The 23,382-nt window shown below is 42.2% G+C and overlaps 1 protein-coding gene across 3 annotated transcripts in view; it reads right to left on the bottom strand.

The window, feature by feature from the left end:
• LOC141509577 (uncharacterized) overlaps positions 1–23,382 on the bottom strand; it is a 264,113-nt gene that overhangs the window by 126,836 nt on the left and 113,895 nt on the right. For all 3 annotated transcript variants that reach the window (XM_074219210.1, XM_074219209.1, XM_074219208.1), the window contains one exon: positions 21,260–21,327. The gene's annotated coding sequence lies outside the window, so the exon portion shown is untranslated. The remainder of the gene's footprint in view (positions 1–21,259; positions 21,328–23,382) is intronic.

Here is a 23,382-nt window from a genome sequence, read left to right on the forward strand (position 1 = left end):
TTGAGTTCACCTTTAGTAGAAACAGTAAAAAACCCCAGATTTTCCAGAATGGAGGTGCAGGGCAGATTCAGACCAGCTCCTGTCAAGTTAGGCAAGAATCACAAATTGGGGAGCTCAGGTTTCAGACTGTGCTGGAGCTCAGGGAGTCAGGAAGAGGAGGGGGAGAAATCCAGGCTGAGGACCTCAGAGTAAAAGAGCATGATCTAGAAAGTATTGTGTGAGAAAGAAGATGGATGGAGGAATGTCACTGGAGCACAGGGGAGAAACACAGACTAGAAGGGGCTTTGAATGTCAGTATTTGCATCTTGAGGTGCCTGGCAACCAGTGGAATTAGTGAAGAGGAGAGTGACATGGTCTGATTGAAGACCTCGGGGAAGAGAGAGCCCAGAGGCCCGCACCAGATACGGAAAGATCCAGCACTTACTGAATTGGGGGGCAGGGGGTGGCTGAGGGAAAAGATGCAGGGATGACACCTAGGGTTTAGGCCCACTCCCTGGAGAGGTACCAAAGCTTCAAAGACAACTTCAGCAGCTCCCCCCTCCTGCCAATAATTCAAATCTCACAAAAGAAAAGTCAAAGGACTCTGAACAAGTCTTAGGCACTTACCTCCTTTTCCTTATCCTAAGGCAATACTAACTGATAAAGCCGCTCCCATTTCTTTTGTGTTAGTGCATTTTCCCCTCCAATAAAGTACTTATCTTTTTCCTTTGTAACAATTTAAGCAACCTTTTCTTTTTCCTTTTCTTTTCTAGGGTTTTGCAAGGCAATGGGGTTAAGTGACTTGCCCAAGGCCACACAGTTAAGTAATTATTAAGTGTCTGAGGCCGGATTTGAACTCAGGTCCTGACTCCAGGGCCAGTGCTCTATCCACTTTGCCACCTAGTGGCCCCTAAGCAATCTTTTCTAATAAATGTGTTTTCCAACATTTTTCCCAGCCAGATACTACCCCAAACTGCTCTGTTCTCACTCTGGGCCATGTTATAGAAATAGAACATATTCATACATTTAGGATAGTGGGCATAAACATGCACACGCAGATACCTATAGAATTGAGGAACACATGCATCCATCCCTAACCAACAGGTATGTAACGTGTGTGTGTGTGTGTGTGTGTGTGTGTGTTTGTGTGTGTGTATGTATCCTGTTCTGCTGCCTTATGAGCAATGGCTCAAACACAGAGAAGACTGGAGGCTGGGAGAGAGGTCAGAGTAGGACAAGTCCATCTGGGAGAACAACTGAAAACTTGGAATCAAGGTGTTCTCCAAGTAAAACAGGAGAATAAGAGAAGAAGCAAGGCCACTCTTGAGGCTCTGCCCCACAGAACTGCATAGGAACCCTGAACCTTCCATTTCAATGCCCTGGCAATATCCTCCATGTGTTCAGTCTGAATCCTTCCTCATCCTGCCATGGGCACTTTGGGCCAGCTCTAACTGAAGCATCATTAAAAGTCTAGGACGGCACCTGCAACAAGAGATACAGGAGACTATGGGAAGCAAAAATAAATAATTTTGATTACATGAAACTAAACTTTTAAACAAACAAAACTAATGCAGCCATGATTAGAAGGAAAACGGGAAATTGTAACAAGTTTCTTTAATAAAGGTTCTCATTTCTCAACTATATAGAGAACAGAGCCAAATTTAAAAAATAAATAAAAAGCTATTCCCCAACTGATAAATGATCAAAGTATATGAACAGTTTTCAGAAGAAATCAAAACTATCAATAGTCACATAAATCACTCTGGTAAAAGAAATACAAATTAAAACCAGTCTGAGATATAACCTTACAATCATCAGATTGACTAACATGATGGAAAAAGAAAATGACCAAATCTGATGAGGATGTGGCAGGGTAGGCACATTGGTGTACTGTTGGTGGAATTATAAATTAGTCCAACCATTCTATAGAACATAGCCCAAAAGGTTATGAAACTGGTTATTTCCTCTGATCCAGCAATACCAATAATATGCCTGAATCCCAAAGAGATCAAAGCAAATGGGGAAAGAATCTATCTGTACAAAAACATAGCAGCTCTTTCTCTAAGGAAGTGACTACAGAAATTGTGATATATGAGTGTCATTGGATATGACAGAAGTATAAGAAATGATGAGCAGAGTGAAGTGGGCAAAACTAGAACTGCATATGCAGAAACAGCAATCATCTATGGTCAAGACAAGAACCCACAGCAGAAAATGTTCTCTCTCTCCTGAGTGAGAACTGATAAACACCGAAGGGAGCATGGGAACTCCCTCCATGGATGGCCGCTTTGTGGAGGCAGAAGGGTTTTAGGAGCTCAATGAAACCATAAGGTATGGTATACAGTTACTCAAGATGGTCATAGTGGATAGTTTTGACAAAAGGTGATCCAATATTTTTATCAAAAAACAAAACAAAACAAAATAAAAACCCTGGACAGTATGAAAATACTAAAAGATAAGTCCATCGGGTCATTGACTGAATGAAGAAATAAAAAAATGAAAATTTTTTACACATTCTCACATGTATAACAGAAAATCAAAATGCTTGTATTCTCAAGAAGGGAGAAAGCAGGAATGGAGAGAATTTAGATTTCAAAAAAATTTTAAACAATTATTAAAAAAACAACTTTACATGTAATTGAGAAATATTTAACCAAACAAACAAAATCTACAAAAGGGAGCTAAAAATCTGGGGAGGTGATGGCAGGGAGGGGAGAAAAATGTACTTGGGGAATTAATATTGTGAGGTATGAAAACCATCTCATCTCCCTTTCTTTCCTGTCATTGGTTTTCAGTGAAAAAATTTCCATCATCTACTCTTACCATTGACATCTCTAATTTTCTTTATGTCCTAACTTAAAAACAAAATTCTACCTTCTACAGTAGGAAGCCTTCCATAAATCCTCTTTACTTTAGTGATTTAATTAGTTAATATTAATTAGTTAGATTTAATTAGTAATTAGTTCAGATTTATACTATCAGAGAAATGCAAATTAAAACAACTCTTGCTACCAACATCCACTTACCTGACTGGTTAATATGACAGAAGAGGAAAACGATGAATGTTGGAGATGTGGGGGGAAAAAAAATACTGTCAGTTAAGTTGAATACTAATGCAACCATTCTAGAGAACAATTTGAAACTATGTTCAAAAAGCTATAAAAACATGCATACCCTTTCACCAAGAAATATGCAAAAGTGATAAGAAAAAAAAAGGAAAAGGACCTCTAAATACAAAACTACTTATCGCAGCTCTTTTGGTGGTATTAAAAAATTGGAAATTGAGGGGCTAGGAAATGGCTAAACAAATTGTTGTATATGATCATGACTAAATACTGTGCTAAAAGAAATTATGCGCAGGATGTTCTCAGTAAAAGCTGCAAAGACTTACATGAACCCATGCAAAGTGAAATGAGCAGAATGAGGTGAACATTGTACACAGTAGCAACAATATTTTATGATGCTCTATTGTGAATAACTTAGCTATTCTCAGCAAACAATGATCTAAAACAATTCTGAAGGACTTATGATAAAAAAAAAAAGGTATTGTCCATCTCCAGAGAAAGAATTGGTGAAAGCTAAATTCAGATTCAAGATACTTTTTCTGTACTTTACTTTTCTTAGTTTTTTTTGTTTGTGTTTTCTTTCACAATATGACTTAAACGGAAATACATTTTGCAAGACTATACATGTATAACCTTTTGTCAAATTGCTTGCTTTCTCAACAGGGGATAAAGGAGGGCAGGGGGGAGAATATGAGATTCAAAATTTGAAAAAAGAATTATTAAAATTATTTTATATGTAATTAGGAATGTTTTACATTTTAAAATTATTTCTGATTTATCCTGTCTAGTTTGCTTTGCATATATCCTTTGTCCCATTAAACTACTCTTTGAGGTCAGTGATTATATTTTTGCTTCTCTTTGTATCTCCAACACTTAGCCCATAGTAAAGTTTTTATGAATGCTAACTATTATTATCTCCTTGTTTTATTCAACAATAGCTGATTAATTCTGAAGAGAGTCCTTATAGAAGTTAGGAGGAAAGTTGGTTTTAATAGGGACAAAATCGTGAGCTTTATCTAGGGTGTGTGAGCCTGGAGACACCTGTGAAAACCAGTGGCTATGTCTCACTGGAACTAAGAACAGCCTGGGACTGGATACTGAATGAGCAGCTATCTGCCGATATCTGGACTGGTGAGAAGACCTGACAAAGGAGACTTGAGAAGGAAGGGCCAGTTGGTAGAATAACCAGAGGACAGAGCTGTCAAAGTCTAGGCAGGAAGTAATGCAAGGGAAGAAGGTAGCCAGTAACATCTAAGGCTATAGAAAATTCCAGCAGGATGATGGACGACAAGGTAATATAAGAAAGTTATAAAATTTAGTTGGCCCAAAAATGGTTGCAGTTGAGTGGTGGGCATAGGTAGAAGAAAGTGGATCTTTTTATAGGAATCTGAGTGTTGGAAAAGACTGAAACTAGCTGTTGGGGCAGGTCAAGGGAAAGGTTCATTTTTTTTTTATGATGTTGGAGACTTGGGTGTGAATGCAAAAGCCAATCTTGGTCTCCCTGGCCTCCACCCCAACTTCTGCCTGCCGAGCTTCTAGGTCTTTAAAAGCAACCTGAGCCTAAGCATCAGAACTAAGAGTCCCAGTGATGGTGGTGGTAAGAATAATGCTAAGGTAGCCCTGCTCACTATGTGTCAGTCACTGGACCTTCTACTCCACTTTCCTCAACTGTAAAATAGGCAAAACCACCCTCTCCTCTCAGGCTATGAGGATGAAATGAGGGAGTCTCTGGACAAAGTGTTCATCCAGGGCCTGGCCCAAGTATGTCTCCCTTCTGCTTCCTTCTCTCAGATGACCCCCAGAGGTCTTGGCTGCTGCTCTGATGAATGGTGACTCAGGACAATATACCATCATCATGAAGTTGGAAGATGGGAATGATGTTAGGGATGCTCCTTACCTTTCCTGGGACTCAGAAAAGGAGGGGATTGTATGAGTTCCAAGGGAGCACCTGTTCCTATGCACCCCACCTCTGCTTGGGCTCTTATGAGCTTAGGCAAGGTGATTTCTTTCTCTTGGCTTTCTTTTTTCTGAAAGTAGAGTGGTTTGGACAGAATTCCTCTCAGGTCCCATGCCAATTGAAGGATCTGTGATTGCCTAGGATGGCTCTTGGATCAGAATGGAAGGGACTTTCTTCTATTTCAAATCAAACAATTTACACACACACACACACACACACATATGTCCCAGGTTGGTGAGATGATTTGTCCTAAGTAGTCTTTGGGGATCACTGTGCCATTTGGAAGAATTTTCTGGTTTGCTTCCTAATATAATCTAGCGTCCTCTTCTTCCTCATGCAGAAGGTGAGTTCTGTTCCCTTCAGTACTCGGTTGAAACATCCAGACTCTGATCTAGGGCCCTCTCCAGGAAGGCTATGGATTAGGTATGATCAATCCTGGCACTGTCTTATGTTAATGACATGTTAATCATTGGTCCCCAGATTCTGCTTAAAGACCACCAAAGAGAAGAGAAGGATCAAGGATAATGAAAGAAGATAAAAAGAATTTTAGAAGATTAAATACAATCCCAGAGGAGTAAGGAATAGCCTTGAAGAATTATCCTCAAGAAGGATAAGAAGGTTGTTGGCAAGATAAAGCAAGGTAAATAAGAAAAATGAAGTGGAAAAATTAGAGGGTAAAATAAATTGATGGTAGGAAATGGGGTGGGGTGGGGAGATAGGGAGAGATTACCTCAAATTAATGAGCCATAGGAGATTGGTAAAGGCAGATGTATGTTATTGTGGAATTATGGAAATGTCAAGATAGTAAAAGGTGATCACTGATGTGAACATCCTAACCAGGCATTCAGAGTTAAGGTATTGACGTCAAAGAAATTTTTTAAAAAGACAAAAATCTCAATTATAAATAGGGGAAATCATATGAAGTCTTATATTACTACATTGATATTTCTTCCACAGCTGATCGACTGATATTTATTTTCCAACTGTGGCTCAACACCTGAAGGAACATTTCTCTTCTTAGTCCAGGTAGTGGGAATAGTGAAATTATAAAAATGCAGAGGACTCCAAACAGTAGGAAAGTCATAGCTTCTTGCTATACTGACAAGGAGGAGACCAAAACAATGTATATTTCTCCACCCCCAGGTTCAGGACCTAAGCAAGCTCTCCTAACAGAAAGTTCAGAAGCAGCAATTTAATTAAACTCTTGGGGACTATTAAAAGTTTGGAGGCTTCCTAGGCCACAAGAGACATTTAGGTGCAGGAGCTCAGAGGGGAGGTTGAGGATGAAAGAGGGAAAATTCAGGATGTCCCCTCTGGTCCTCTTGAATGAGAATGGAGTGGTAGGAACTCTAAATGGAGTCCTGGGCTAAAGCCAGCCTGCTCAGAATCCACAGCCCTTCACCAAGTAAGTCCTCCCTCTTCTCAGGCCCTCTGTCTCCTCCTGTCCTCCTAGAGCACATTACCCTCTTGTCTTCCTCTTCTTTCCCTTTTGTTCTGTCCCTCCAACTCCTTTTACATATCAGACACTAGGAAAAAGGCTTTGGGTCTTTGTGGCAAAGGAGCCCCAATGTCACTCATGTTCTACCTGGACCATCCACTCTGGGGATGGTGGTTACATGGAGGGTCATCCTATTGCGGGCTCCACTGGAGGAACTGGGCTTGAGAGACAATGCAATGATAGAGCCTCCTTATCAATCACCAAGTCCAACTCATTCATTTTATCTGAGGAAAGAAAGGCCAAAAAAGGAGAAAGCACTTCCCCAAGTCACAGAGAGATGTTTCAGAGCTGCTTCCAGAACAGTGCATCACCAGGTCACTCAAAACAGCTGGGATGGAGACGTCTGGAGTGGAGGAAAGGATCTGGGAGGGGGCCATGGACGCATCTGGCTGTTGTGGTAGAACAACTGGGTCTGCAGTCAGGGAGATCTGAGTTCAGATTTGGCCTCATACATTCAAGGTGTGTGACAGACTCCATGTCCTCATCTGTAAATAAAACATCCTCTCCCTGGAATCGTTATGAGGATCAGATGAGATAGTCCTTGTCAAGTAAAACCTTAAGTTAAACCCTAAGTAACCAAAGTCTGTTCCTTTCTTTCCTTCCCTCCTTCCTCCCTCTTCTGTTCCAGGTTCTTCGAGGTCAGGAGATGACACCCGTTCCTTAGGGTCTCTGCTGATAGGAACTAAGCACAGATTGACACATGAGCAGGTTACTGGGTGCCACCTTCCCCGAGTTGCTCCACAGCCTGACACAACAGGCTCTCCACACTGGAGGGGGTTCTGGGGGGTTGGCTTCAGGTTCACACTTGTTGGCTGTCATGAGTGTGTCCATTTGCCCCTGTGAGCTTCAGGCCCTTGTTCATCACATAGGGACCTCATCAGGGACCTACCGAGAGAGCCCCCACAAAGGATTGGATCAATTATCTATCTGAAGATGTACAAGGGATAGGGAGCCCAGGGAGAACTTGGGGGCTGGAGTGTTGCCACAAAGTCCTGTCTCTGACAGGACTGCTGAGTGATTCTGGAGGAGCCACCACTTTAAACAAACTTCAATATTCTGCAAAATGGGGATCATCACATTACTGCAGCAGTCAATTGAAGGTTGCTCTAAGGTGCTATCCACCTGGTAGGAAGACCCACCCAGGAGGGAAAAGTGGTAGATGCTCTGTCAGCACCATTCTGCAGAATATCTCCCAGACATTTGCTGACCAACCAAGGACAGACCACTAGACTGACAGGATGATTGGAGAACATATTGGTCTTATCTCTGTAAAGGCAGGAAAAGATCCCAAGTGCAAGTTTCTGGCATCACCTCTCCCATTGCCAGCTTACTCCTCTACCATTGGGGTCCATAAATTCTCTTCCTCCCAAGGGGGCTGTGAGTCCCTCAAAGTGTAGCCAATGGGGAAAAGGTCTTCTCCAAAGCATAAGAATATTTCCCCCCCTCTAGTCCTCTCTAGTCCTTGTTGTCTATAAAGGAGATTAGAAATAGTCTGAAGGAAATCTTTTCAGGGACTTCAATCAGGGCTAGGCTTGTAGGAGGTAAGAAACATCTGGAGGCAGAGAATAGCCCCTCAAATTTTTCGGAGAAAAACAAGGTCATTCATCAGGTCTGGGGTAGAGCAGGGCTACACACAGGACAAATCAAGGATAATCTTAGAGGGAAGACAAGAGGATTAGTGGCACTGGTTGAACTTTCTTACAAAATGAACTTGAAGGAAGCCAGAGAAGGCAGGTGGTGGCATTTCCTGATCTTCCAGTTGAGCAGCCCATGAGGGTTCTTCCAGACATCTTTTCTCACTTCCCATCATGTCTCCCTGCTACGGGTTCAGTTCCAATCACCTCTCATCTCCCTGGGCTCTGCACCACATGACTGGTCAGCTACACTAGCCCCCAAAGGGCTGTCCCTGGTGACCCTCTCGTACCCTCCAGTCATCTTCTGACTGCTGGTCCTCACAATGACATGCTGCCATCCCTTGGCATCTCTAGAATACTCTCCCTTGTCATCACTGCCTATCAAAGTCTTGGCCTCCTTCAAAACTTAGCTCAAATCCTCCTTCTGAAGAGATCTTCATGGATCCCCCCCCCAAGCAAATAAAGCATTCCTCTCTCAAAGTGCCTTCCATTATCCAATACTGTGTCACACATGTGTGGATGACTGCCTGTGGGCACTAGGTACTGACATGTGGACTGCATCCCAAGGGTTGAATTCTTTGATGACCACAGAGTCCTGCCTGGTCTTTCCTGTTCCCTAGCACCTAGCAAGGTGGCTGCCACAGAGAATTTAAGAAATGCTGTTGAGAGATTTCTCCAAGGCTCTAAAGGTCCATCCAATGTAAAAGATCGTGCTTCCAGATGCCTCTAGAAGGGTGGAGTGGGCTGGGCAACCCCTCTGAGGGGACCAAGTTCATTCTGCATGGCATCCCAGATCTTCAGGGGCTGCAGCTCCTGTTAGTTACTGTCCTCCTGCCCACTAACTTGCTGACCCTTTTGGGCAACTTGTTCATTGTGATCCTCTCCCTGCTGGACCACCACCTACAAACCCCTATGTACTGGTCACAGTGATTATTTGGTCTAGTCTCAAGAAAGGAATGAACTTCTTTATTCAGCAACCAGGAATGGCCCAATCCTGAGTTCCCTGAGACAGGCAAGTCCAAAGGACAGTTTTGATTTTTTAAGGAACGGTTCACCTATCTGGAGACATTGATAGAGGCTTCTTATCCTCCAGTCTTCCTAATCATTTCTCTATTTAACTCACCACAGAAGCTCTACCATCACTCTGCCTTCTCTCTTCACACCCCATTTTCTCACCTGAGGACTTCACCTAATTCTTCCCTGAAAAATAGAGCTTGTTCATGAATTTCCTCTTCTTCCTTTCTAAACTCAAACCCTTCTGCGATTATCTCCAACAATGTCCTCCTTTGACCTACTATGTCTTCCTTCACCCCTATTTTTAGCCTACTTGTTTCCCTCTAGAGGCATCCTTTCCATTCCCTTCTCCAGTAGATAGTAATAACAGCATATCCACTGTCTCTCTTCTTTAATCTCTCCCTATTTAATGGCACTTGCCCAGTTACCCAGAAACACTCTCGGGCTAACCCACCTGTAACAAATCCTTACTTGGTGCTACCATCCTAGTGGCTACTCCTGGTGAGTCTCCTCCCCTTACAGCAAAATCCCATGAAATTCAAGGCTTCCCTTCCCTCTCCAGCCTCACCTGCAGTCTGAGAAAAATTGGAGGACGATTGGCAGAGCACAGCTAGGTTCCAGAGGACAACAATTATCACTGGGCTCTTCCAGGCACCTCTATGGAATTGGGACTATTTGCCAAAAGAAGGAAAAAGAGGTCAGAGAAATATGGGAGGATTTCTACTAGAGAAAATATAAAGAAATATATCAATGTTTGATTTCTCTCTCTCTCTCTCTCTCTCTCTCTCTCTCTCTCTCTCTCTCTCTCACATATACACACACACACACACATACACACAATCTCACATAATAGAGAAAAACCAAATACTTCTAACATCTTCTGCTATAGGCATGCATTAAACATTTTTCCTCTCAGTAGTATGATGATACTTTTATTCATACTGTGCAAATATTTAGTTTTCTGATATAATTTAATTTGCTTCTAATATTTTCTTATTGTTTTATAGCAAGAACTAAATCTAATTTAACTGGTTCATTGGCTCCAAAATTTCTTCTAATCTTATTTTTATCATTCTGCTTTCCCCTATGTCTAATGACCCTAGCCCTATTCTTCACCCTCATCCTGACATCCAATCAGGAAAGGTTTCATAAAGGAGGGGACTATGGAGTTCCCTTTATTGGAACAAGGGATGTGAAGAGTTGGATAATGGCAGGAATGAGAGAAGAAGCCATGTGGAATGGATGGGGAAATGTGAAATCAGTCTGTCAAGTTTAGGGTTGGAGTATGATGGCTTCCAATGTCAAATCCAGGAGTGATTTTATTTATTGATCCTCAAGGCAGAATTGCAGTCCAAGATCTTCTTAAGAAGCAGTGTTTTAGGAAATGACAATTTTTAGACTATGGAAGAGAAATTTGCTAGGGGAGCCCCTGGGAAACAGGGACCAGTCAGGAGGCTTACTGCAGCATTCCAGGTGCAGGGTGAGCCTTAGAGAGGGCTGACTGATTGATTGACTCAGAGATGAGAAAGCAGACAAAATCAAACAACTGTACAACTCGGGACCTGGATGGCTGCCAGGAAGAAGTCTCTCACGTGTGTTCAAAGGAAAGCCTGTCCCCTCCTCACATGTAGGCAGGAATTCTTGAAAGGACCACTCAGCTTCAAAGACCTTTGATTGCCTCTGGTGCAACAAGCACCAATTTCTGAAGATAAGGAGACTACGATTTCTCTCTTTTTTTGCTACTCTGACTGTGACACAGGCCACAACTTGTGAGGTATGGTTGGGGGTGTGTGAAGATGCTTGTTCAAACACAGGTGCACGTGGAGGGCTGCTGAGGCTCTTTTCAGCTCGGACTTTGACCAGCTTCTTGTCCCCCAGGCCTCAACTTCTCCTACTTAACCTGGGTGATGGGTTCAACCCTACTGGCTGCTAGACCAGGTCTACTGGAAAGAGCCTGGGAGGGGTCAACATTGGCTCTACAACTGCCTTCCTTGGGCACTCCCCCTCCCCTTTCTGGGCTTTCTCAAGGGTTGGGATTGAATGATTTCTAAGTCCTTAACTGAGGAAAACAGTGAACTCATGAATATAGCTCTAATTCTCATTTTCTGACTTTGGTCCAGTTGATTTCCCCCTCTCTGGGAATTCCTTCCTTTCTCTGAACTGGAGATGGTTTAGACCAGATGACCTCCATGCTCCAGAGCCCAAACACAATGGGCCTCCATCTACAACCTCCTAGAGGCTTTCTCCTCATTCACTTTTTCTTCACTCCCTGACAGGAAAAGGGTTGAGACATTGTTTTTTCTAAGTTGTTCTGATGGAGGTGAGTCCAAGGGAAGGGAAGGGATATAAAGGCACTCACAAAGACCCCACTGTCTCCTCTAGTCTGATCCCATCCCAATAAAACTGAAGAAATAAAGAAAATGAAGGGAGCAAGATGTGGGGGTGTTTGGGGACCATCAGGTCTTTGATGCAACCAGGGGCTTGTTTCAGGACACCTTCAAGACCCTGCTGGTGAGGGAGTGGTGCAGCCACTTTATGTTCCTGGCTCTGCCTGCGAGGGATCAAACTGGGGCTGGTCCTGGACATCGCTCATGTCTCCTTACCAAAAGATCAAATAGGACATCAAATTTCTCTCGTGTCCCCGGTTCTCAAGTTTTCCATGTCGGTGTCACAATGGAGTTTCATCATTTTCATAAGGACCAAGATTTCAAAAATAAGGATGACGACTTCATTTTTCACACACTTTAAAGCTGCCAGCTGGAGGGGAAACAAGGATTTATTAAGACCCACTCACCGGGGGCTGGGCACTCTGCTAAGCACTTTACTTGTCTTGCTTAATTCATGTTTCTTGTAGTGAACCTGGACTTGATCTCTATCAAATGTCCAAGAACATGAAAAACCCCACAGGACCTTCATCATTTGAATATTAGAATAATCAAATGAAGGGATAAATGGAAAGTATGTGATATGTCAGCTATCATGTCACTATGCCAACAAAGGGTGAAAAAACTGCAGAGGAGATCACAAGATTTTCCTCTGAACCCTACATGTGGCAGAGATCTAAGGATGCTCAAGGTGAGAGACTAAATGGTCCCTCCAAGGATTTGGAGATCTGATGGCCCAGACCTGGGATTTAGCCTCAGGCTTTCTGCATCTAAATCCAAGGCCAGCAAGAGGGGAAGATGAGGAGTTGGAGAATGCAGCCATGGGAGAGGAGACCCTGAGAACCTGAGGGTTAGAGAGATCAGAGGTCAGACTCTGCAAAAACAGAGTTTAGACAATGGCACTGTGATCAGAGAAGGGATTTCAGAGATCTGAATTGGTACATTTGGGGGTGGTAAGAACAATGGTATGACTCTCCTTGAGGGCAGATTAAATTGAAGAATTCTGATATTAGAGTGTGTGAAGAAATAACAATATATATGGTGAAATCCCTACTATGAGGGTAGGCAATGAAGAGGAGAGAGAGACCAAGGAGTAGAGGGTCATGCAGGTTAGCAGACAACAGCCCACCAGCCTGGCTGAGGGGCAGAAAGGGAGGAGAGGATCCTAAGCAATGGTGGCCATTTAGTGATGGTGCAGCCAGGGAACTTGGGTCATCAGGAGGGAGGCTAGCAGATGGAAGGAATGTGAAAGAAAAGATTTAGTAGAAAGTGTATGCAGCCTCTGAGGAGGGTAACCCAAGGAGCAAGTGAAAGGGAGGGGCAGCTTTAGAATAGGAAAAGTGGGGTTTTCGGGTGGGATGTTGGCTTGAGGGTAATGAGAGCAAGGAATCTGGCGGTGGGAGAAAGAAAACCAGGTCTGAAGGACAGTTAGGGGCTCCAAATCACAGGAATGGCGAGGGTATGACCAGGGAAGAGCTTGGAAGGTGTTCAGCTATTTCATTCTCCAGAACACTTTGAAGGTCAAGCTAGAAGACTAATGCCAAAGGAATTCTGTTACTCTCCTTCCTCCAGGACAGGAAACCAGTCTGAAGACTTGATGGAATGGCTCTGCTCTCTCCTGGAAGGGAGGATATTAGGGTAGAATAGTCTTTCTCCTAGGACCCTAGGAGAAGAGGTTGAAGACCAGAAGACCTGGAGGATTTCTTCTTGTTCTTAAATTCATTTGCATTGGGGTCTAACCTGAGGCTAATCTGGGAACTATCTGAGGGAATATGGAGCAATTAAATATCTGAGTGTAATGAATGTAAGAATCAGGGTGGCCCACCACAGTGACTGAGAGCTGGGTCCTTCCATGGGTTTTTAGGGTTCTAACAAAGAACATTAAAAAGTTACATCAAATTTTTGAATGGTGATCAATTACCTAAACTAATGATGAGAAAAAGCATTTAGCACCTATTTACCCAATTTGAGGGACACCCAGATGACCTAAGCAGTTCCTTCTTGGTTGTATGCCAGAGTTGCCAAACTCAAACACATATACAGTAGAAGGTGTTTATGAGTTGGCCAGGGAAGACTCAACTTGAAAGGAGATTCAGACCTGGGTACAAGCAGTTACAATGGCAGCTCCAGGGGTAACGTGATGAGGCATGCCCAGATCACTACCAAAGGTCGGACAGGCACCAATGCTAAAATAATGGCAACTGCACATCTGTTAAAAAAAAAAAGAAAAACAGGGGCACAGGTGGCACAGTGGATATAGCACCCAGCCCTGGAGTCAGGAGGACCTGAGTTCAAATCCAGCTTCAGACACTTAATAATTGACTAGCTGTGTGACTTTGGGCAAGTCACTTAATCCCATTGCCTTAAATAAATAAAATTTTTTAAAAAGAAAAGAAAAACAACTGGGGATCTCTTTAGAGCTGCTGTCTTAGGGAGACCAGAAAAGGTAGAGCTTCTCCAACTAGGAAAGAGAAGGGGCATGTTCTACAACTCCCTCAGGAAGGTCCAGTCCTCCAGTCTACGAGTCAACCCACCCAAGGTTGAGTCACCTATGAAGCCTGAGTTCAAATCTGACTTCCGACACTGGCTGGCTGTGTGGCAAGTCAATCCAACTTTGGCCTCAGTAAAATGGAGATAACAAGAGTGGCGCTGCCCAGGGTTACTGGGGGACCCAGTGACTCAAGCCCAAGAGGAACCCTCTCTGAGTCTGAGATATTAGTCCAGCTGGCTTATCCATGCATTCCAGCAATCTTCTTGTATGCATCATTTCTTCAAACAAACACTGCTCTCTTCAGGAACACCCCCAGCAGACTGTGAAAGGGCTGGGGCTACAGGAGGAGAGAAGCTGTGTGCTGACTGGCTGGGCACTGGGCCCCAGACCTGGGATCTCCAGGAAGCACGGACAATCCCAGCCAACTGCAGCCACCTGAGCAAGACTCCCCATCAGTGGTACACCAGAAGTAGGGGTTCACCCACGCACCAATAGTAGTAGTTGACCACCTGGGCCTCCGCCATGCTATTACCAAACTGTACACAAAAAAGATCTTATAACTTACAGAAGAACAAGAAGTCAAAACAAAATGGATCACTCAGGCAAGGTTAAATAAAGAAGGGCAGAGCCCACAGGTGCCTCAGGACTGCCCAGTCCACCCTATCTTTTTTTTAAGGTTTTTTGCAAGGCAAATGGGGCTAAGTGGCTTGCTCAAGGCCACACAGCTAGGTAATTATTAAGTGTCTGAGACCGGATTTGAACCCAGGTACTCCTGACTCCAGGGCTTGTGCTTTATCCACTGCACCACCTAGCTGCTCCTAGTCCACCCTATCTTGACCAGGAATGTCTCTAACAAAATTCTCCACTGGTCCAGCCTTTCCTGGGGTATTTTGGGATGTCAGGCAGGATGCCACCTTTGGGTGGGTGACTGTTAAGTCACCAGACTCAGTACTGAGCACCAAGGATACAAAGAAAAAAAAGTCAGAAATCTAATGGGGAAACTTCAGGCAACAAATGAAAAACAAGATTTATATGGGATAAATTGGAGGATATTAAAAGAAAGAAGGCACCAAATGGAGGTAGCTCCAATTGTAAAACAGTTTTTTTAGGAGGTTAAAGTTGCCCTAAAACAATTTCTCAAAAAGGCTGCCCCCCCATAAACTTCCATTTTTCTGACTTAGAAGGAAAGCCAAAGGACATGACAGTTGGGGAAAAGTGTAGAAAGCTTTATGAACAATTTAGTTTTCTTAGGAGGAGTTGAAATCTGCCTGTCCACAATCTAAGAAGTCTCTTTCTTAATCCAAACCCTCATTTTCTTGGTTTATGTGGAAAAATCTATACATACATAAATGCATATTATACATTTATACAATATAATTTACACTGTATATTATACAATTATAGATCTAGAGATAGATAGATACATAGATACATAGATAGATATAATTTAATTCACTGATGGCCTCTGACAACATGACAAGACCTCTGGGACCCCTGTTGACATAACACGAGGCAGACATCCTGAATTGGGAAGAAAAGCTAGAAAGTAAGCTGTGACATCTCACTGGCTGCCACCCACAATTCTGTAGTCCTGTCTATTCCCTATAAATGTCACCTAAGATCTCATTCTGGGGGGCATGGCTCCAAGCCAGACCCCCCCTCCCCCTCAGGAATATGCATTTGACTGCAGAGTTTAGAAGAACTGTCAAACATGTTCTTTCTTAAGACAAACTTCTGGGAGTTTAACACTGTTTCTGATTAGGGCCAACTCTGGAAGTTGACACATGTAGTTTAATTCTTTTTTTAGGGTCCCAACTCATGAAGCTTGCCATTTTGGTGTCTTGGACTTGGGGTGGACTCTTTCTAACCAAATGTGACAAGGTGCTCTTGGGGTCACAACCTTGAAAGAGGAGAGTCTATTTTCCAATCCCTTGTTCTAACTTGAACAGAGATTATTGGCCCAGGCTTCTCAAGACTCTGCTCTGATGGTGAAGACCCTCTGAAGGTACCTGTAATTATTTAGGCAAGGGTTGACAGGATTGTCAATGCTGGTGTGATGAAAAAAAATGAAATGACTCGCTCATCGACTAGAGAGCTCCAGTCCAAGAGTGGTCCCCTGATACTATCATAGGAAAAAAGTACAGTAAGTGCACCACATAATAGTTGGAATTACAGAAATTGAAGTTCCAAATGATAATATTTGGAAAATAGATCCAGATATAATTAAGTTTATCCAGGTCACATTCTAAGTGAAATGATTGTTTTTAAGGTCATTTCTCCTTTTATTTTGAATTGTGGATTTGTTAAAAAAAAAAAAAGACTAATATAAAAATAATAATCAGTGGCAATTTATAACAGGGGTGATTTTAAACTATTTATAAAACTTTATTTGTATTTCACCACATGCTTATATTAGAAGTTAAGTTGATATAAATCCAGATTTGGTTTAAGATAAAATTCAGTCTCCTGAAGGAAAGAAGAACAGGGTCACATATTTGTTTGGCATTGAGAAATATATTAGCTATACAACATGAAGAAAGCTCTCTCTACTTGATAACTTTACAAGTTCTGTAAGGGTCATATGGCTACAAAGTGCTTGCCATAAAGCAAATGCTATATGAATATTAATTTTGTTATTATCTCTTCAATTCCATGTAATCGCTTCCTATGTGATAACTCTACATGAGCTGATTTTCTGTGCAAGGTAATCTGAAAGTACAATTAACTAAAAATTAAAGTCATCTGATATGGTCAATTAGTGAGTTTTGTTTCAAGTTTTAAATTTATAATATTGTTTGTCTAATTGTTTTATTCCTAAATTTTCTTATGTTGTAAAATTTGGTAAATAATTATTAGTAAGAACAATTTCTCTTATAGTTTTATAATCTCTTATAACATTTTGAGATTAAAAGTTGTACTAGGTGGCGCAATAAATAGAGCACTGGCCCTAGAGTCAGGAGGACCTGAGTTGAAATGTGATCTCAGACACTTAATAATTGCCTAGATGTGTGACTTTGGGCAAGTCACTTAACCCCACTGCCTTAAAAAATTTTTTTTTTAATTTTAAAAAGTTGTACAGTTGAAAAACAAAAGAACAAATGAGTTAAGAAATTTTAAAAGCTTAGCTAGGTCATGTGCTATAATATTATTACATTATAATTTAAGAAATTATTTTTCTATTTTTTGCCTAAACTAAAGAGAAATTGACTTAAAATTATCTATTGTAACTTATGAAAATTATGAGATTATCATCTGAGGTATTTGAAGTTATTTTGATCAAGCTGTTTACATAGGGAAACTTAGTGACTGTAAAAAGAAAAAGAAAATCTTGAAATACTAAAAGAAATTTTTAGATGTGGAATTATTTCTGGTGATATATTTAAAGATAAAACTTACTTCTGTGAGCCTAAGATAAGTATGAGAGGTCATCATTCACATAAAAAAAGGTTTCCTAAATTCCATAATGATAAGACTTCTCCCCTGCTTTGTGAAGATCAAGAATGAGGGTCCTTTACTGAAATTAGTGAAATTATTTATTACTATCCTTCCTCTCTTGGTGGATGGGACTAAAAAAACAACTGGGAACTCTTTTGATCCAACCTCACAGACTTTAAATATTCCTTTGGAAATTTCCTTCCTAGGACTATTGTATCCATGCACTGTTTTTAAGGTGGGTTCTTTTTTGTTTGTTTGTTTTTGTTTTTGCAAGGCAATGGGGTTAAGTGACTTGCCCAAGGCCACACAGCTAGGTAATTATTAAGTGTCTGAGGCCACATTTGAACTCTCAGGTCCTCCTGACTCCAGGACCAGTGCTCTATCCACTGCGCCACCTAGCCACCTCTATACACTATTTTTAAATGGGCAATTGAAGTGAGCTATCATCAGTCTAGAGCTCAGAAGCAACTTATGAGATCTAAGGCTAGTGATTATCTGTCCAGCTTGAGAAATGTCAAGACATTGCCATACAAGAAATCTGTCCATCTGATTAATTATGTCCCTGCTTATAGCTCTCCGAGAGTAAGAGTAAAGTTTGTCACTACAATATTGAATCAATTAGCTTTTAGGTTAATACTAAAGCATCTAAGTTATTGTAATATGCTAAAAGTGGGGAAAATCTTACTGTTTGAGCTGAGGGCATCAATTCTTGGAGAATCTCATTTTCTTTTTCAGAATGGTATGAGAATAATTAGAGGTAAACAAGCTTGTGAAACAAAGATGTAAATTTATTAAGTTGTAAAGTTAAAAACCCTCAGTTTTTGTTCAAATGAAAAAGATTTCAGTTCAGAAATGCAGTTCATGTGATTTATGAGTCTCTAGTGCCACCTGAATTGAAAATTTGATTTTTCTTAGGTTGGTTTGTTCTATCTGAAAAAAGAACATGTGAAGAAATGTATGCAAATAAATACTCTAAAATCACATAAATATGCTCTCATTGTTTAAAGGGATTCTAAGAGTAGTAGTTTATATTTCTGTCTAGTTGAACATGGTAAATAACTGAACATGTTTTTACTATAGAAAATGTTTTATAAAATCTGTTTTCTACATGCAATATGGGATCATTGTATTTTTCCATCCCATCTTTTTTTGTTGTTATTAAACATCTAAAGCAAAATCATCTGTCCAATATTGGTGAGATAAGCTGTGATGATTCTGTGACAGTCTCTTGCAGCTGCTGATATGAGATTGTAGTTAATATTCATCATGCAAGATATCTGATCCTTATGACTGGAACTCTCTGGAAGCTCTGATGATTGGAACTTGCTATTCAGGACAATATTATGGGACAGCGAATGTCTATTGTTCTGACTCCAGGTATGATCATCAAAGGAATGGTGACCAGCAAGCAGAAATAGCAAGGAAAGGCTGGGAGAATGACCATGGCCTTGCTGAGTAAGTCACTCCTGACTTAATTTCCCCAAAATGACATTTGCAATATCTTACCTGACAGACTTTAACTCTGTCATCTACATTACTTTTGTCTGGAATGACAGCCAAATAAATAAGGAAACTTTTCCCTTCATGTTCCTGTTTTCCATGGCAATCTACTTTGTGTCTGGAAATCAGTATATTAAATCAGGGATAAAATCTGATTCATTTGGCCTATAGTCCTCTTAAATTCTAACAACTAACTAAGCATTTAGCTTTGGTATCTGTTACCAGCTCATGTTCCTGTCTTAATTAAGAGCATTTGATTTTTCACAATGATATTTAAGCAAATGATATCTGTGATATGGTTCATCATAAGTCTCAAGTTCTGTTTCAAAGAAAGAAATATGAAATCAACTAATTACAGCATAAGAAGGATGACCTGTGGTCTATCTTAAAAATGTCTTAATGAGAGATGCATTTTCAGCTAGGGATTGTTCATTTTAAATATGGCTACAGGTTAAAAATGTTTTATTGTAACCCCTTTATTGGATATGCACTGTTCTGAAATAATTATCTTGTGTGTATGGCTATGTACCATCCCTGAGCTTTGACAACTTTTTTTTTTTTTTTTTTTTTTTTTAGGATTTTGCAAGGCAAATGGGGTTAAGTGGCTTGCCCAAGGCCACACAGCTAGGTAATTATTAAGTTTTTGATCAGGATTTGAACCCAGGTACTCCTGACTCCAGGGCCGGTGCTTTATCCACTGCGCCACCTAGCCGCCCCTCTTTGACAACTTTTAATGAATTTATTTTTATATTAAAATCCATATTCTTATAAAGGGGAAATGAATAATGCCAAGTATAAAGCTGAGTTTATAACATACTATTTGCAACTGAGCTCTTTGGTCTGTATCAGCATGACCACTGGCCAATCAAAATGGAATTTCCCTGATCTAAGAGGTTCCAAATTTGTTTTCTAATAGGAACATAACTTTTGATATGATTAGTTCACAAGGAAAAATTTCTGTTAAGGTGTTCTTTTTCCAAAGATAAAAATCTCTCCAAGTGACCAGAATAGCTGAAACTTTGCTCAGAATGTTTCCAGAAGAACAGATCTGAATTTGCTTGGCGGCCACCCCCTTGCCTCTTTTTACTTGTCCTTCAGCGCCTGCCCCTTTGATTTTTGTCAGGACCTCACCCAGACCTCGGGCTGCCTGACCACCTCTCCAGGCACCACTAGATTGGTAGTCTACTCCTGGACATGCACTTCATATCCCTACACTGTTCTTTATTGAATTAAACTTTGATCACAATGGGGAGAAACTTTTATTTCTTGCCAAAGTCTGCTTCTCTCCTAATCTGAGTGTAAAGAAGTCAGCTTCTTCTTTGGAAAACAAAAGTCTTGTCTAATTATTATTCTGATAACAATTATAAAATTGTATCAACAGTTACAAGTATCCTAGAAAAGGGAGAGAGGGTCTCATGTTTTATGGAAGAAAGCAGCTGCTGAGGCCCAGACATTCTGAGTTGAGGTAGAAGGGCCATGGAAGCTTCTGATGATATGACAAGAAAAGACCCTAGAGGGCATGGGCCCAAGTCAGCCCACCCCACCCCTTGGCTGCAGAGCTTAAAAGAACTATTGGCCTAATGCCAGCTGTTCCTTATTAGGGTAAACTCTGGAGGTTAACACATAAAGTTTAATTCTTATTTAAGGCCAAAAACTCATGAAGTTTGCCACCTGAAATGGAAGTTAATGGTAAGAAAAGGGAAGAGAAGGGGATCCTAGCAACTGGAAGGTTGGCGGTCCTTACCCCGAGTTAAACAATTAAATTACAAAAATCATATTACACCACTACCTCCTTAGAGGAAACTGAAAGAAAGAAAAAAAAATTCCATATCCTAAAGGACTGTACACTAATTCCAGAGAAATCTTTTTTAGTATCAAAACACCCACCCTTGACAGTTGTGAGATATAACTGCCCAAAGGGGTTTTAAACCATCCTGGAGACCCTGACTCCAGGGGGAGAGTTGGCTGTCCTGGATGGCCACAGACCACAGGGTGGGGAGCCCTCCAGGGATGGGGAGCCACCTGTAGGGAAAATTTACTTCTTCTTAAGAGTTTTTTTACACTGGATGGAGACTTCAGTAAGCCCCTCCTACACTTGGGGAGACTGGTTGGAAGCCTAATCCCCAAGAGCTGGAGGGGCTGTGGTCATCCTGAGCCTACTGCTGAGGGCTCTCTGACCTACTGCTCTTTTCCACTGTTGCCTTCCCCCCTCACTCTGGGCCAGATCTAGCCCCCTCTAACTAGTGGCTGAGCCTCCCCTTCCCCCCGCCCCATGCCTAGGAGAGCTGCAGAGATAACTCACAGGACTGAAGAGATGAGGCCACTACTGCTTTCAAAGGAAGGAGTTCAGAGCGTCTGTCTCTTCAGGACCTGCAATTTCCAAATGAGATTCAACAAATCAACAAACATTTCCATGTGACTATAGAATATTTTCAATATCAATCAATCAATCAATAAGCATTGACTAAAGTTGACTAGTCCCAAGCATAAGGTGCGAAGTGCTGGGAATACAAAGAGCAGAAAAGCTGTTCTTGCCCTCAAGGAGTTGACAATTTGAAGGAAAGACAACAAGCAAAAGACCAGGGACAAGATGAAGAGGAAAGAAGTCATTTCTTTCACACACCTCTACACAGGTGTAGATCTCCTCCATCTGAATCCCTACTGATGCTCTCAAGTTAACTGAAAGACCAAGTTAGCTGCCCACAGACCAGTATCCCCATCACACCAAGGATAAAGGGAGCACTGGGAAAGGCCAGGTCCACCCAGCTCCTCAGAGTCTGAGCCCAGGTGTTCCCCTCCCGGCCGTCATCTGCCCCTGAGGACAGGGACAGGCCTGGAGGGGAACAGAATGGAGGAAGGCCAGGGGAGTTCAGAGGAAAGGCCAAATTGCTGGCATAAAAGTGAAGCCTCTGTGCAGTCCAGCAGGAAAGGGAGCCGGAGACCAGGCTGCCCGACGGCCCTCCTCCTGAACCCTGATGTCTCCCCTACACAGCCCCCCTCACCTCTTCCCTCAACAAGGAGCCTGCTCCCCCCCCCAACTCTGGTCCAGGGACTCCTCTCTAGGACCTAGGTGGGCAGACAGGTTCTAATACAGGATTGACCAGGGGTTTAGTCCCCTTTCCAATCATGATGGCTGGGCTGTCTCTCACCACTGTTTCTGTTCTTGTGGCCGTCTGCAGCTTCTGTCTGTAGAGGAACGTCCTCTGACACTGCTCAATATCCAACTTATCACAGATTTATTTCCCCTCTAATACAGGCCTGAGGACCAAACGATGGGAAAGCCCTCTACCCGTGACAGCTGAGGGGGTAGGGGAGATTCAAATCATAATTCACCCCCAAATGATCAAAGAATCTAGGACAACACTATGATTCACACATAAGCAAGACAAGAGAAGAGAAATCTGGTGACCTAAACTGTCCTAGACATGTCTTCAGAGAAAATGAAAAGATTTTAAACTGCTTATTTTGAGCCAAGAGGGGACAAATGATTCAGAAAAGGCCACAGAAAAGAAGTCAAAATCCAGCAATTTGGATTCACTTCTATGGAGTCCACAGCCAAGGGTCTGGAGGGCCTCCTCCTCGGCATTTGCCTGATCCTTGTCCTGGCTGCAACATCTCCTCTTTGCCCACAATCTGTCTGATTGCCAGTCACCCCCCAGAGGCTACAGTAGAGATCGTCCCTCTAATCACTTCAGGGAACCCCTCCCCTGCCCATCTTTCTTCATGGCCTGTCTGATCCTCTGTACACACTCACATACTCTCACACACACACACACACACACACACACACACACACTCCCCACCTCTTGGATACCTCCTCAGCCAGACTCCTGGGCTCCCCCAGACTCAATCCTACCATTCTCTCCAGTGACCATGGTACTATTCAGAAGGACAGACCTTAGATATTGTATTTCTGGGGACCAGGGGAAATAAATCTGTGATAAGTTGGATATTAAGCAGTGTCAGAGGACATTCCTCTACAGACAGAAGCTGCAGATGGCCACGAGAACAGAAACCATGGTGGGAGACAGCCCAGCCATCATGGTTGGAAAAGGAACTAAACCCCTGGTCAAAAAGAGACCTTGAGGGACCCTGCACTAGTACTGGTGGGGTGTAGAATGGGTGCCATCTGGCATTGGTCCACCATCACCCAGTTCCAGGTTGCTTATCAATGGCAGATAAGGGCAGCCCTAGGGTCTCTCTCTCTCTCAGTAAGGAGCAAGGAACAAGTGCCAAAATGATATCTGGGTGGCCCCAAGCCCACGAACAAAGAGGGATCCATTCTAACCTTTCGGCCTGGTGATGAAGGGGAAGGCAGCAGTTCAGTCACAGTACATTCCAGAAAGCTAATTGTGACAGAGTCCAGAAACAATCTACAAAAACTCAACCACATCCAAGTCAAAAGACTCACTCACGCTTGATGAG

The sequence above is a fragment of the Macrotis lagotis genome, chromosome 1, assembly GCF_037893015.1.
Source record: "Macrotis lagotis isolate mMagLag1 chromosome 1, bilby.v1.9.chrom.fasta, whole genome shotgun sequence".
NCBI classification, from domain to species: domain Eukaryota; kingdom Metazoa; phylum Chordata; class Mammalia; order Peramelemorphia; family Peramelidae; genus Macrotis; species Macrotis lagotis.